Source organism: Protopterus annectens, chromosome 10.part0, assembly GCF_019279795.1.
Source record: "Protopterus annectens isolate FY-2018-M chromosome 10.part0, PAN1.0, whole genome shotgun sequence".
Classification (NCBI taxonomy): Eukaryota; Metazoa; Chordata; order Ceratodontiformes; family Protopteridae; genus Protopterus; species Protopterus annectens.
In genome coordinates, this window is record NC_056744.1 from 1,253,762,006 (window position 1) to 1,253,779,968 (window position 17,963).

A 17,963-nucleotide genomic window follows, 5' to 3' on the forward strand; every position below is an offset into this window, starting at 1 on the left:
TATATTGTGTGGAGACAGAGGAGAGAAGTTTTCACTGAACCTATCTGCCAGCTGGTTAGCAATATCACCAGGTTAAGTGTATGTTGTACCATTTCCAACAAGTTCTGTGCAAATCTAGGATTTTCCTTTGAGGTTGTGGACATAGCCAAAGAATGCCTTATAGTTACCATTGGCTAGGGTTGCCAATTTAGATTCATAGTTGGCTTTGGATTTTTTCACTAGGTGTCTTATTTGCTTACTTCAGCCAAGTAAAGAGTCCTTTGTATTTGGGGACTGTCAACTACTGCTTTTAGACAGCAGTTTCTTTCTTATGGTGGATCTCCACCAAGGAGGTTTTTATTGCATGAGGAGCTTGCTTTTATCCTGTCTGATACAGCTGAGTTGATGCAGCTATGAAGGCATTTATACAAGGCTTTAGTATAAACCATGGCATAGGTATCCTTGCCATCAGTAGGGATATGAGCTGTGAAACTAGTAATATTGTCTTGTAAGATATTATAGATTGCTTTGGAGAAATATTTTAGTCTAGTTCCAGCTGGAGGAGGAACAACACTATTGTTACTTCTAGCGTGACTGACCTGTAGTCAGATTTCACTACAGATGACTGTACACTTGGGGTGGTGCAATGATCACTCATGTTTGTAAGTACTGGATCCAGAATGTTTGAACCCCTAGTGGAGGTGTCCACTAGCTGGTCCAGGGCATTAGAGTTTACAATGTTCAAAAATCTCTGGGTGAGCTCATTGGTGCAGGTGTAGTTAGACCAATTTATTTATGGTTAGTTGAAGTCTGCCGAAACCAGGGTATTTGGTGGTATATTGAGGGACTCCAGGGGGTCCAGGTAGGCATTGTGCGTGCCCTGCTTCATGAAGGGGGTCCGATAACTGGTGATAATTTGGAGAGGAATTGTATCCCGTCTCTAGGTTTCTGGGGAACCACCGTGCAATGGCATGTAACACAACTCAGGGGGTTTCTGTGGTAGGTATAAAGTGTACTATAGTTATGTAAGTATAATTCTGCTATCTGGACTTACACGACCTTCACATTTGCCTAAGACACATACACAGCTGCCTCTATATCCAATAACCTTATCAGGTCACACACATACATGTGTAACAGCTCATACTGTCACCTGCATTTATGTATGATCCCTGACTATGTCTGAGTAACACTTCTTTTGTGGCAAAGATGGAAAATCAAAGCTATGGAAGTAAATGTTTTGTCCCTTATGCCTAGGTTTAAATCAAGCAGTGTAAAAATCAATTTTCCCATTCCTCACTGCTTGGCACTGCATCTCTCTTCGCACTATTGCGCAAATGTGTAGTTCAGTTATGCTCACTTCAGTAAACGCGATATCTGGAAATGGAAGCAAAACATCATTCTTCAGTGCTCTAGATCCCCTGATAGATAGACATGGCAGACATTAGGTTTATGGCACAGAGGTGGGGTGTCAAGAAGTCCTGGATATACATTCGACTATTAATAAAGCACCACAGACACAGGCTTTTGCAGGGGGACTATTATGGCTCCCAGTGCAATTCTGAGTTTGGGATAGTTTAGCCCAGGCTGCATCCAGTGCCACTGGTATTCTGCACACTGGAGAGCAATGTAGGCATCATTTCAGTGACCTACTTAGGAGGAAGAGGGATACACTTAACTACTGGACTGAGGAATTTAGGACTGAGGACATCCCACATTTGTGTAAGTAACAACTTAAGAAAGTACTGTTAAGATTTAGAAAGCTGAATATAGGCAACACGAGTATTCATAAGGGTCTTCTGTTCTGTTTTTTTCCTCACCTGCCAGTGATCAAGAGTTGAATGTATGGACCAACAGAGCTAGATTAGTGAGACTGAGGGTAGCAAGTGGTACATAAGCAGCAGAAGAGAAGTGTTATTGTAGCATTAATAGTTAAAGATGGCTTTTTTGGTATTTTATAGACTTGTATGAAATTGTTTGTTTTTCATTAATATAAATGTAATATCGACTATCTCATACGTGATAATTTAATAAAGATGTTTATTGAGAAATTGAGCATGCTTATTCCAACTGTAAATGCAAGTACGCCTGCATTAGTCTGTAGCACAAAACAATTGTGAGAGTCCAATATTAGACTTTAGTCAGAGGTTGTGAGTTCAAATACCACAATTTACAACATTTTACTATCAAATGGGAAATCGGACTTCCTGCGATTTACATTAGTCCGAAACTGCCCATTCGATAGTATTGAAAGAATGAATGATGAAATGTAGAAAGTCACAGCAGCGAATGCAATACAGCATTCAGTGGTGTGACTTTCTACATTTTCATGCAGATCACACTATAGTGGGGCTCAAGAAATATACCCTTTCCCTCACTGTAGTGTGATATAAGTAGCAGGGGGTGTGGGGGTGCAGGGTCTTCACTATGTTTTGCACAGTGATTCCGTTTGCAGAAGTGTGGTGAATGTTCAAATTTTGTCGAATTCAAACATTCACCACTTCTGGATTCAACTCTTTTGTTGTTCTCTGAAGTAGATTTTCATTTCTATGGATCATAGAAATGATAATTCACCAAGTGTGAACGACAAAATGATAGTAAACCATTTACAACTATATCATACTGTTATTTCTGCAGTAATATTTACATTACATTAAAACCTGTATACCAGTGGCACAAATGTCCTGCTGTAAACTGTAATCTGTGTAACTGGAACACACATATGTGCAATATATGCACATTTCAATGATTACTTGCAGCAGTCTATAGTATAGCATGCATCTGTTAGGAGGTAGACTTAAGTGTAAAACTTAAGATAATGGAGTTGTATAGTTGTATTATATGATGGTACTAATCTTATCTCTTTTTTCTCTCACACCAACCCTTATCCCTCTTTTTATTTCCTTTATTTTTATTTTTATTTCATTTGATTTTATTTTTAAAAATGTATTTTTATGTTATTTGTAATTTATTTTATTTTATAAATATATTTTTTGTGTTTTATTTTATAAATATTTTGTTATTTTTATTTTATTTATTTTTCTATTTTCTTTTTATGTGTCATCAAAATGTGTACATGTCAACCGTGTGTACCACATCACTAAATGCTACCAGCGCAGTGTGGTAGCCCAGCACCATTGGATCAGCCTGCCCCCGTACCACTGGCTGAAGCATCAATTCCCAGCATGTCTGGGAGCCAACCTGGCAGCTCTGTCTCTGCTGCCCCTGCACTACCTGCACCCTCAGGTAGTCCTGCCCTGGAGGCTAGACCAGAGGTTCCCTCCAACAGCAGTGGCAGAGGTGGTGAATTCATCACCTGCAACAAGTTGCCAGGGATGGTGCATAGAGTAGTGCACCACAGCATTGGTGCATGCCTACATTACCTGAAGAGGCTGCTGTCCCTCATTTTGCATACTAGGAGGAGGAGGAGATGTCAAGCACTCCAGCCAACTGCAGAGTAATGTGACAGTGATGACAGTCCAGTGAGTGAGGACTTGATTCTCACTGTCACCAAGCTTGATGGCTATGGGCCCAGGTTGTCCCCACCGACACCCCAATCATGGTGTCTCCCAACTTTTTGTGTCATCACCATCCTTGTCTTGTTTGCCTTATCTATCAGCAATTGCTTCCTCACCTACTCAACGTACCTTACCCAGACATAGCTACATCCCTTCCCTAACATTCCTCTCTCTCACTCTGAAATAAAAATAAATGGACACCTGTCTCACAAGAAAAAAAAAAAAAAAATCATCCCATACATAGTTCTCCATTTTGCATGTGTCTCCTTCACACACTAGATTTAGTCCAATTGGCTATACAACATGATTGCATTATAACAACTATAATCTGGTCAAAAATAGAATCACACACCCCACACATAAGTTGGCACAAAAGCAACACTTTTTGGAGTCCATGTTTGCGCAGAGGTGTGCATCACACACCAACTCAAAGCAATGATGAGTGGCAGAAAATGATACAGTTACCTCATAGTAATTCTGCTTAACTCCTCTGCACTATGCCAATACACAACTACACTTGTACTATCAAGAATTCATGTTATTGCATTATCAATGTTTACATGAAAGTATTTAAAAGTATTTGATAGACCTGTATTTGAACCCAGTACCATCTGGGGCCAAAAAGGAATATATCAATGCAGTAAAACGTGCTGCCACAGAGTCAGTTAAGCAGCAGGTGTGCTCCATAGACTCAGTACTAATTGTCATACTTTAACAGTGCAGTTCACATTTGTGCACTGCTTAGCTATGCACAAACGTGTATCTAGCATAAGTATACACTGTGCCAATTGTCTCTCAAACCCGCTGCTCACCATGCTATGGAAAAGTAAATATTATGTCTTACTGTGGTTTACTGTCCATATTTTGTCTATGACATGAAACTACATGTGGAAACATTGCGAACTGAAGGCCCTATCTAACAATATGTCACATATTTACCCTCAGCACTGCAACCCTGGTGTCTCAGTACTTTTTCCACACATATATCATCTACACTACAGAAACTGATATCAAATGTGTGATATGCAATGCACATTTTATGTATTATTTATTTATTTTACATTTGTTAGCTGGGATTGTCTGACTGAGCAAAAGTCCTTTTTCAGCATAGGCCTGGGGAGAAAAGCTCCAAAACATAGATACAAAAAGTATAACCGTTACAAACACAGTTAACATTGTAATCATTCATATAATAAAGATGACGAAGCCAGTCAGAAGGCTAAAACACAGTTTTAATCTAAAAATCTTGAAAGTAACAAATCCACTTGGTTAAGTAACAAATCCACTTGGTTAAGCGCTTTCATCTACATTAAGACATCCTCAGAACCAAGACAAATAGTGAAGTTAAAACTTTTAAATACAATGCAAAGACACACCCATTTGAAACCTTCAATAGAACCAATTGAACATAGCAAACAAAAATAAAGCAACATTAACTAAATGTTACAGCCATAATACTGAATATAATAGATGCTTCATATACTTTAAAATATAAGTGAACGTTTTTTTCAATTCACTTGAAATTGAAATGTGTTCATTTAACCCTGGTGGGTTAGTTGTGTCTAACCTAATCTGTCACAACATTTCCCTGTGCAATAAAATGTTCTCCCAGTCTCCTGAAAATGGTGGTGTTGTAATTTGTTCAAGTATCAAAAAAACAAACTTACTGAAGTTTTGACAACACACAGCATGCCTTGCCAATGCACTTCTATTGTCCCCCTTTCTTAAGCTATATACATGCTGATATATTTGTTGTTTCAAACTATTCTTAGTCTTGCCTATATACAATGCGCTGCACGTGGAGCAAGTAGCAAGATAAATAATTTTTTCTGCTCTACAGTTTAAACATTTTACTGTGTCCCAATGAATAATTATGTTCAAAACTCCATTGTCCTTATTCACATTAATATAGGAACAATATGCACACTGGTGACATTTTCTAGTCGTAGGTACACCCCTACTCGTACAACTTCTTTAAAACATCATCTTAATATTCTGCCTGTTTTTGTATGTGAAAAATGGTGGTGATTTAAATAAATGACAGATGTTACTATCAACTTGCAACAACATCCAATTTCTATTGATAATCTTTTCAATAGCCTTAATATCAGTTGTATAATGCAACACCATATTTGTATTCGGTGTTAATACCCTAGTCATTTTGTTTTCCAATGTGTTAAACGTGCTTGTCGCCCCATGTTTTATAATGGGTACATATTTATCCTGTTTAAACCAAACTTCACCTATAATTTTCTCCAATAAATCTATGGGATATCCCCTATCAATAAACATTTTTTTTAATTACTGTAAATTCTTCTAAACAGTCAGTAGAATCTGAAATGAGAAGTGAAGCTTGGATTAGCTGACTCTTAACTACCCCCATTTTCTGATAAATGGGGTGGCAGCTCATGTAATGCAAATATGTGTTACAAAATGTAGGTTTCCTAAACATTCTAGTAGCAAGAGTAGCATCACCTTTGTTAAAAAATAAAATATCTAGGTAATTCATCACTTTCACATCCTGTTTAAATGAAAACTTCAAAAAGTCAGAACTACTTTGCATCAAATTGAAAAACATTTTTAACTGTTCTCTATTGCCTGTCCACAAGAAAAACAAATCGTCCAAAAATCTAAAATAGACCTGGCGAAACCTATATAGTGGGAATTTGAACAAAATGTTAAGTTCCCACCATAACATGAATGTGTTCACAAACAGGGGGGCGCATGCAGCGCCCATCGCAACCCCCTGTTTCTGTAAAATTCACCTTCAAATGTCAAAAAATTGTTACTTAGCACCAGTTCCATGAAATTGCATATTGTTTCTTTCTCATCATCGTGAAGATCCCTTTTTTTAAAAAATATGTCTCTAAACCAATCCAAGCCAGTTTCTTGTGGGATTACTGTGAAGAGACTGTTCACATCACAAGTCACCAAAATGACATCGTTTGGTATCACCATGGTTTGTAACTTACTCAAAAGGTCCCAATAGTCTTAAAATGTGGGGAAATCTATCAAAAAGATGCTTGAGTCTCATATCAATGTATTTTGCTATGGGTTCAGTCACAGACCCCCTTGCTGCAACTATTGAACGTAGCGGTGGGTCTTCTTGATTGGAGTGAATTTTAGGAATCCCAAAAAATCTTAGGTAGTAGTGGATTTTCTACCCTCAAATAATCATAGAGGGGTTTGGAAATGGAGTCGAATAACAACAGTTCATCAAGCACAATCTTCACAGATCTGTATGCTAGATTGACTTCATTCAGGGAAACTACCCCATATACTTCAGTGTTGTTAAGCAAATTCATCATATGACGACTATAGTCTTCCAACTCCATAATGACCAGTCCCCCTCCCTTATCAGGCTTCATACAACAAATTCCTTTGTTTTGCCTGATTTCATAAAGCAACTGACTATCATCTTGAGAGAGATTGTAAAATCTACAGCGTTTGTTCCCCAATAATGATCTTAATTCCCTGTCACATTGCCTTTCAAAAACATTAATGGCTGGATGCAATGGAGGGTTAAACGTACTGGACCTTTTGAAATCATCATTTTCTCTTATTTCTGATCCCCCACCATCATACATAACCCTGACATTAAGTTTGCGACTAAAGATTTTTAAATAGAGTATGATGTCCTCTACTCGGGCTCCTTTTGCAGGAATAAATTTAAAACTTTTCAAAAATAGACTGTGATGTTGAGGCCCTATAATCATACTCGAAAAATTGTAAATGTTGAAATTCTAAAATGAAGTCATTTTTACAGTACCTGATCTATTAATACTGGAGCAAGCTCCTGGAATTGACCCATTTAATTCCGATAATTATGGCCATTCTTAAACTTGTAGAACAGTTAACATATATATATGCAGTTACAACTATCTATAAAATTGATAGGAAGAATAATGCAGCAGAAGGAAAGGAGATAGTGTTAGGTAAAAAATGATGAAGTAGACTAGGTTAAGTTGTAAATGTTTTGGTATAGAGGCAAATAAATTATGTTAAAACAGAGGAAGTTAGGTTTGTTATTTAGTGAGGGTATATTCAATGAGGCTAATCAGTCTGGTAACCTGCAGAACTACAACTATTGACCCATAAGCCTAAAATGTTTAGCTGCAAGGCTAGGAAAGGAATCAACGTGGACCTTATCCACAGGGACATAGGTGACCTTCAACACACTTGTCCCAACCAATTTTATTTTGTCAAGGATAGATCTAGCTTATTGAACCTTGTGGACTTCTTTGATACTGACCCCAAAGACCTGGATGAAGGATAACAGGACATAGCACCTATGTTCAGTTATACACTATCTATGGAATACTATGGAATCCCTCATTCATGTCTCATAGTGAAGATCTCCCATTTGAGAATTAGGCCATACTGTGCTAGATAGATAGCCATCTGTTTTACTGATAATACACACACTATCAAAGTTGGGAACTACACCTCCACCACTAGTCCACATACCAGTGGAATACCACAGGGATCTGTGCCAGGCCCTCAATTCTTTGCAATCTACTTCCCTGAAGCACAGGCAACAGTAGATGGCCTGTGGTTTACCAAGTATGCAGATGACTGTTAACTGGATACACTCATATAGAGACTGCCATTGATGGTAACATATTACAGAAGGGACTGACACAGAAAAATAACTGGTGCCAAACTCACAGACTGAACATCAAAGCAAGTAATGCCTCATTTTCCACTGGCAATGACGTGCCCCTGACAATTATGATATATATATATATATATATATATATATATATATATATATATATATATAGCAGCCCTCTAAGCTCAAACACAGTGTTGTGAGACTTGGGAGCACATATTGATAATCTACACTTTCATCACTATGTGTCCCTAGTGGTGAGAAACACATTCTGCATTGTGCACCCATACATACAGACATCACATCCAAGACCAGGCAGGTCATAGCTCTGTTGTACTCTACCCTTATCAGACCACTAATTGAGTACAATGCCCCCTACTGTCTGGACCTCACCAGACACCTGCAGCAATTGAAGGAAACACAAAGGTTTGTGAGTGGGAGAATCCAGGGCCTCCAAACATGACATACATGAAAAGACTGAAAGACACGTCACTGTACTCAGTATCATGCAGGCTGCTGAGAAGTTATCTGTGCCTGGTCTACAGAGCAGTCTCAGATGCTGCCCTGCTGCCCTACTGCAAATACTGGACATCTGCAAATCAAATGAGAAAAGAATAACTTGCTCCAGGGTTCTCAACCTAGCCTATGACATAAACAGGACATGCTGGGGTCACCGATATATCCCCAAGCAATTGACACTCCTCTGTAATAGGCCCCCACTGCATGTGAAGTAGTGCTCCTTAATGTCAAGTGCAACCTGGATACTGGGTGGCTGCTTGTAAAGTCACCTCTGATGTGGCAGCTATGTCCCTCATGGACAGTGCTAGTCAGTTAGGGTCATTAGGCTACTAGCCTCCTATGAGGTAAACCAAATGAATGTGAGCTGTAGGAATCACAAATTCAAGGCTAACAAAATAAATTTAATAAAGTAAGCACACGTTTTCAGATATACTTTATTTTAAAAAATGCTTAAAAGCAGTCTAAACAAAGTATATTTGAACTTAACCATATAAAGCTTATTTATTTATTATTTTTAGTTAAATTTTATTTATGGTGGTTAAAGTTTTAAGATTTTCACATTGTATATATATATATATATATATATATATATATATATATATATATATATATCTTTTCAAGGTGACTGCATTTAGTTTGATTTTTGGTGTCAGTAGCATGAACACACCCCTTTAAAGGGTTAATAGTTCTGCTTAACTTCTCGTTTGAAGATTTTAATTAATTAACATAAGTAATGTGTATATATAAGTGCTTGTAACTTTGGAATTTTGATTTTTCCTTGTCTGAGAAAGGAGTGCCATTGAGCTCTCTGAAAGCGTGTGCTTACTTTATTAAATTTATTTTGTTAGCCTTGAATTTGTGATTCCTACAGCTCACATTCATTTGGTTTACCTGGCTTGTTGGTTTGTTCGTTCAGTGCTTCTTGTTTGTTTACTACCCTCCTATGAACCTATGCAGGCCTCCCCAACCTCTTGTTTACCACATGACCTGTTGTCATCTACTATAAAATTGACCTGCACTCTTGTAAAAATCAAACTTGTGCCATGGCACTTGCTTAAAGTACTGTTTTCTGTAGTCTGTGTAATTAGATATGTAAGGGTTCCATTCTCACTGCAGTCAACTTGGTGTGTGTTTGTGTGTGTCAAGACAGAAGAGCAGAAGTGTATATCTTACAGTTACTGCTTCAATACCATGTATTGCACTTGCTTACACATTCATTTCATGAAGTCCTCCCAAACTCTTGTCTCTCAAATGGCCTGCTGATGTCATCTTCTATTAGTTGACCTGAACTCTTGTAAAAATCAGACTTGTGCTGTGGTGCTTGCATAAAGTACTGTGTTTTGTAGTTTGTGTACCTTAGATAGGTAAAGATTATATTCTCACTGCAGTCAACTGTGTGTATGAGATCTTGTCTGATATTGCAGAGAGCATTTTACCCCAGCATGTGGGGCACTGTTATATTCTCATCAGACATGGTAGATGTTATCAGCTAAAAAGTGTTGTCTGAGAACCTACAAGACAACCTTGGGTTGTGGCACTTGCGTAAAGTGCTTAGTTCTTTATTTTGTGCACCTAGATAGGTAGACATTCTATTCTCACTGCAGTCAAGTGCTTGTGTGTGTGTGTGTGTGTGTGTGTGTGTGTGTGTGTGTGTGTGTGTGTGTGTGTGTGTGAGAGCTCTTGCTTGACATTACAGAAAGCATTTTACACCAGCATATGAGACACTGTTATATTCTCCTCAGCAGGCACTGCTGATGTCATCAGCTATAATGTGTTATCTGAGAAACTCCAAGGCAGACTTGGGTCATGGCGCCGGCATAAAGTTCTGAGTTCTGTAGTCTGTGTACTTATATAGGTAGGGGTTCTATTCTCACTATAGTCAAGTGAGTGCATGTGTGTGTGTGTGTGTGTGTGTGTGTGTGTGTGTGTGTGTGTGTGCGTGTTTGTTTACACCAGCATATGAGACATTGTTATATTCTCAACATACACTGCTGATGTCATCATCCATAAAATGTTGTCTGAGACACTCCAACTCAGACTTGTGCTGTGGTGCTTTTGCAAAGTACTGAGTTCTTTAGTCTATGAATTTAGATATATAGGGGTTATATTCCCACTGCAGTCAACTCTGTGTGTATGTGTGTGTGTGTGTGTGTGTGTGTGTGTGTGTGTGTGTGTGTGTGTGAGTTCTAGCTTGACATTACCGAGAGCATTTTATACCAGAATATGGGACACTGTTATATTCTCCACAACAGACACTGCTGATGTCATCCACTATAAAGTGTTGTCTAAGATACTTCAAGCCAACTTGTGCTGTGGCACTTGTGCATAGTACTGTGTTCAGTAGTCTGTGTATGTAGGTAGGGGTTCTATTCTCACTACACTCAACTGGGTGTGTGTAGATGAGATCTTCCTTGATATTACAGAGAGCCTTTTACACCAGCATGTAGGACACTGTTATTACCATATTCTCCTCAACAGATACTGCTGATGTCATAATTTTTGATATACAGTATTCCCACCATGGCAGGGGTCAAACACTGTAATGGAGGCCAGACAGACATCACCTCATCCTATACCAGACAACTTACAGTGACATGGCTTTAAATCTATCCACATATATCATGGTATGGTTTTTAGGCCCTGTGTTATCTTTCTGAGAAAGCCTTTTGGTCTCTCCAGCTGCTGCATGTGTCTGGTGAGGTACATGCAAAAGAGAGCATTATACTTTATTACTTTGTATGATATGCCTGGATAGAGGTAAGACAGTGCATACTGCCTATTGTGATCTGGTCTATGGTTTTGTCACAATCCTCCATGCAGGTATCATTGAGGATCCTCCCAGCTGAGGATTAACCCTTACATTAGTAGATGGGTAAACAAATGGCTCGCTGACAGAACACATGTTGTGAAAGTTGGTGAATTAACCTGTACCAGTATTGCTGCCACCACTGGCAAACCCAAGGGATCAATGCTTAGCCCTTTACTATTTAGACTCTATTCCTCCACAGTTCAGGATAAAATATATGGCTTTGGCCTTTACCAAGTTTGCTGCTTCTTATTGGGTGTAATCCTTGAGTCTACTAATGATGATAAGATGTGCAGGAGGAGCTAACACAGAAAAATGAATGGTGACAAATGCACATGATCTACACATAAATGCAGAAATGTGCATCTTTCTATGTTGTCCATCTGAAAAGTGGAATTATATGTTGATCACGGCACTGACAACACTCCTGCTATGCTGACACCCAGTGATGCAAGCACTGGCAACACACACCACTCTGAAATATTACCAAGTGTCCACATTGATAATGAAAGCTTATGTTGTGCACATAAGTCATGCCATCATATTCAGATCCATAATAGAAGGTATTGTGGCCTCTGATGTGGATGTCCTTTACATACTCAGTACCTGTGTTAAATTCAAGGAAATAGTCAGCATTGTAACCACATGCTGGTGAAAATGCTGACTATTTCCTTGAATGTAACACAGATACTGGGTATGTAAAGGGTATCCACATCAGAGGCCATAATACCTTATGGTTCTCAGCCTTCATCACACCAATAACTGTGTACAATGCACCCTTCTCCATGTACCTCCTCACACATCTTCCAGTGATGTGTAACAGAATGTATCACCTTTGTCACAATGAGCTGTCACACAGCTTATTGGCCATACCAAAGTATTCTTTTTGTGGATTTACATGACTGTCTGATGGTGCAGAACACCAGCTGCATGTGTGCTACCTCTTCTGCTTATACACACAGTACATACATAGTTGTGTGACAACATTAATAGCATGTATATTATTCATGACAGTGCGGGTTGTGCTATACATATATATATATATATATATATATATATATATATATATATATGTGTGTATATACATACACACACACACACACACACACACACACACACACACACACACTTGAACAACTATTATGATATATCCACACTCTATGAGGGTAACCATGCACACTGTTCTGGTGCTGTAACATCTGCTGGAGGTGTTATAAAGGATATATATATATATATATATATATTTCCATGCACACAAATCTAGTAGACTGTATTGCCCACACTTTCGCATACAGGTATAATAGTGTCCTTTATAACACCTCCAGCAGATGTTACAGCACCAGAACAGTGTGCGTGGTTTCCCTCATAGAGTGTGGATATATCATAATATTTGTTCAAGTATGTGTGTGTGTGTGTGTGTGTGTGTGTGTGTGTGTGTAGACTCATCTCAGACTCATCTCTGATCACTGTGAATCGCATAAGTTATGCCAGAGGCATGGGATTACTGGTGGCATTATTTTGATATTGTCCATGATTGTGGTTGGTTCTAGTAATGTTTTCCATGATCCTTTACCTGTGGCCCCCTTGCTGGAGACCTCTGCTGAGAGTATACTCATTTTCAGGCTTATCAGTGTGCACAACTTCAGAAAATGCACCCTACCCCAATTGTACGTCAGATCCCTGATAGATGTCCTCTGCATTAAACATGTAAGGATGCTTATCTCATACAGATATCCTCCCCGTTGTTATGTCACCTTGTGTGACAGTCACATAAAACATATTTTCACAGCACAGTCCCTACTGTATCATATAAATATGTAATTGGTGTTGCTGCTATAACCATCTTCCATTAACATGCCCTCCTCTGCTGTACATTAGGTAGTTTCACCTTTCCTCTTTCCTTTTGTTTATTCCTACAATTTATCTGTGTGTACCTATTAACTACATACACTTCCCGTGAGTGTTCATTTGACATGTTGGTCCATGTCCCATTACAGATCATTTGCACAGCTTCAGTACAGAATTCCAGGAATGGGATATCACAATACTCTGCACTGTACATACACTGCCCTGTACTGTGTTTGGACCATATACTTCACATTCATAACTCTCAACTGTCCATATATTCCCAGGATGTCCAGCTGTTTACCTTATCAAATTTGTGGCTTTCTGCATTATCACTGGGATGATCTCAGGACTGATATGAGTCAATATTATATACATTTGAGTTTATACCTCTCAGCTGTCCTGATTTGTGCAGAATGTCCAGTTTTTGTCTCATAATTTTCATCTTTTCCTCATAACATTTTGTTTTTCTAGCAAATCATTGGCATGTCATTGCGGATTGAAGTCAGAAAATGATGACAGACATCTGAGTTTCAAACGACATGCTGTTCAGAAAGTCCATGCTACTGTACAACCTATTATTCCATCAACTTTCTAAGTTTGGATGAGCAATATTTAAAATCTGTCCCTAGTTTTAGGCCTTTACCTCCACATTATTTATGGCTTTGTCCAGATTTCTTGCTCTAAGAGGTTGAGAAGCATGTTTGGGTTTCATTCTAACACATTTCTATGCAGCATTATGTAAAATAAGTCCCTATTTCTGGTTAATTGTCCTCACATTGTTGGCCTTTGCACAGATGTGTTGCACTAACAGATTGATAACTATTTTTGAGGCTCTGGTGATCATTATGTGCAAATCTGCAGACTGTAGGTGCTCTGCTTTAAACAGAATTGATATTCATGCACACTTACATGGTTTCCTGGCTGACAACACTGTTGCCAGTCATGAAACCTAGCTCTGATGTGACACCCAGAATTAATATGCATTGCACACTGCTACATGCCGCGCACCACCTCACAAACATATGAACTCTGTGTAGGCTTTGCACGGAGCCTGTACAGAGTTTATTGAAACCCAGGGCATGTATACTATTTACAAAAAAATACAGTTACATCTTATGTGAAGGTTTTCTTTTCTGCAGATGCAAAAGAGCTAACTGTAAATCTGCTCTGTAGGAAAGCTTTGAGCAAGGAAATTAAGCATTTGCTTAGGTGTATCTAAATTAAAAAAATGTATTTAGCAAAATTTCACCCCTTGAATCTTAGGCAAGATGATATGTATAATCAGAAATAGAAATGAAAACATATAGATCAAATTAATTCATCAACTCATCCATCACCCTGGGTAATGAGATATGAAATCTCTGCAGAAGTTATGGCTGTGTCTGCTTCAAGAAAATCTGACACTTGTTAAAGTCTAGTTTTTGAAGTAACTTTAAAAGGGTGGGATTCAGAAAGCTTTGCTGCATTGTAGTAAGTGATTTTTTGTGACACATGGCCATGTGCAGAGTGTGCTTGATTCAGAGACGCACATAGGTGCATGCCAAGCATTAGAGCTGGTTGTAATATATGCTAATGACAGTATTATCAGATAGAATGCAACACAGAGTTCTAACACCAGTGTTTACGAATGCAGCTAAATCCTCTTGCTCATACTACCAAACCATAAACAAAACAAAATGTTAGGGGTTGTCATAATATTAGTTAATGTGTATATACAAGAACCTGTTATTGCTGCTATGAGCTATGGTGGTTTAAGTTGTCAACACTTGAAGGTGCTGTAACATCTGACCTCGCTTACTATTTTATGGACACTATAACACTGACATTGTGCACTTTAACTATGTGGATAGAGACAACAAACAAAACCTTGTGGACATATTTTGGCATCATCTGGATACTGTAAGAGTCTAGGAGCACTATGTATGACTGGCTTTACATAAACTAGCTACAGGGGCCTCTCAGCGATCATCTGGAGAGACAGTGAGGGTATCTCAGGCATCATTTCCTCAATACAATGCAGTAGAATGTGAAGGAGCATATGATATTTCTAGGTACCACAAAAGAGAGAGGGAACACCACATGAGACTTCTGTCATATAGCTTGATTTGCTGAAGTACTGGGGGACATTGATTTTACTCACGTTGAAATAAAGACCCCACCCAGAGAACTGGGAAGACTGTATATCAGCAGCAAAGGCCATCATGCCATTAACTGTCAGGTGGTGTTTAATGCACAGGGGCTCACCTATAATGTGTTTGCAGGCCACCTAGGCAGTTGTCACAACTCCCGCATATGACAGAACTGTGATCTATAGCAGCAGTTTGGGATGGGGGTGACTTTTCCAAAAAGCATCTTATTGGTGAAGCTTGATATGCTCTGGAATCCTGGCTGATGACATCTGTCAGAAATCCACAGAATAAAGCAGACCAGGAGTACAACTATGCCTTACTGAAAACAAGGGTCATTGTGGAGTGTGTGTTTGATTTGCTGAAGGTACACTTCTGTCATCTGTGTTCATTTGGGGAGCCCTGTAGTATGATCCTGGCATGTGTGCATAATTAATTTCTGTATTTACCAAGCTCCACAATATTATATGTTAGAAGCAAGTTACAGTAGGGGGGTTGCAGGAGAAAATGCTATCTTACATCTACTAAGTCTGAGATTACCATCCTCAGAATATTCCCTTTTCTTTGAGACATGGAGATCTCAGAGTTGGTATGTATAAGTTCATGGAGTGTGGGGGAGGTTGCCCCACTGAAAAAAAAAAACTTTAAATGAGAAAAGCATTGTTCGGCATTCACTGTTGTCCCCTGTTTTTGGTATTTTCCTTTCATTATTCCAAGGCTCAGTATTACCAAGTTTAACATTTCAATACAGAGTTATTTATGCTTTTATTATGTTCTGATATATGGTTGCTGGCAAAGATGTAAAGAGATTCATGTACACAGTAAAAAGGCTATGGACACATTTCAGCTGCTGCTGGTCAGCATACCTTCATTGTCAGGTCATAGAAAAAGTATGCTGATTACCTCTTTAGATGCTCATAAGCTTTTGTACTAAGTAAGTCTATCTTTTGCATGCTATGGAGTAAGAAAAAGTGGAAACAAATTGCTAATATATTTTCATTTAAAAGCAGAAGGGTGATTCAAAATTGCACATTCCTTTTTAGTGAATAGCAGTTTGAATTTTCACTAGGATGTAGCAGGCGGTTTGTGAAATTACTGGAGACATTCTACCAAGCAGTGACATAATTACCAAGCTTTTACTGATTGGTCTCTCTCATTCTCTCTTTCTTTATGTCTCTCTCATTTAGTCTGTTCAGATAGCCATTTTCAGATAAGATTCTAATCAAATCAAAATTAGGTTTACCATCCATCATAAAATGAGCCACTTGTCATGTTATCTTACCAAAACAATACTAAAAAAATAATAGATTACTAATCATCATCAAAGTGTGTTTCAAAACTGTAAAGAAAAAAAACACATACAATTTGATTTGCTTTTGAAGAAAAACAAACTCTGCAGTTACATCCCTTTTAACCATTGTCCCTGTACTTTCCAGTCAGTAGGCTATTGGAAGTGTTGCCATGCCTACAGCACATGATCTTTAAGTTCACTTGGACAGCCCCCTAACAAATGTGTATTACCTTCTCTCTACATTTTTGTTTTGACCAGAGTATAGCTAAATAATATAAAATGGAATGAAGATCTCATTAATATTTGACAAACCAAGGAGCCTATATGAAACGTGTCAATATGCAGGATACACACAAAAATACTGGCCAAAAGACTATCTATCTGCTGTTATGAAGTTTTCATTTAGCTGTTCAGAGCTTTTAAAACATCCCTTTAAATTATCTCTGACTTGGTAGGATATTCCTGATTTTCTTCTATCACATTTTGGTGTGTTTCTTATAAAGTGTGTATTTCTGTGATGATTGCTGTCAGTAAATAATCATGAAGAGTTTCAGACTAAATAGCCTTCAAAAAGGCATGTTAATGCAAAGCATTTTATTCCAGTAAGTTTCTAAGTATATAAATGCAAAGTCTGTCCTGATTTTTTATAAACAAGAAACATCTTTATTGAATTATCACTTATGACATAGGCAATCATGCACTTACATAAATGAAAACAAACCGTACTGACATATTTTCATTTGCAAACTTTATCCATCACATATAATCTTTTATAGTGATTGTCAATCAAACATTCCATAGGTCATTCAGTTACTGCCTTCCCATAAACCTCATTCCTCCTCCAAAACATTATTCTGCATATTTTGGTCCTTTGCCCGCCATTATGTTTAACTTTCTCCTTGAATACTGTGAAAACAGGTTGAAATGCATGTGGGGAAGGGCAGGTGCACACTCTATTCTGACAATCAAGAAAAGTCGGCTTTATTTGAAGAAGCTATTACTTTATATTTGATAAAACCAGAGAAGGACATTTCAGTGTTGTGGAACATTCTGAGAAAGTTTCAAGTCTTTTTGTGATGCAAAATTACTGAAGATAAACAAAGGCAATAGCTATAAACTATGTTCCCACACGCAAATTGGTTCAGCAGTGCAATTATTTATGGGGGATGATAATATGAAGTACTTAGGAGTATGGCAGCTAAAGATATTTGGGAAGACACTAAACAAAAGATAATACAAACACTGAAAAACTGGAAACTCTGTT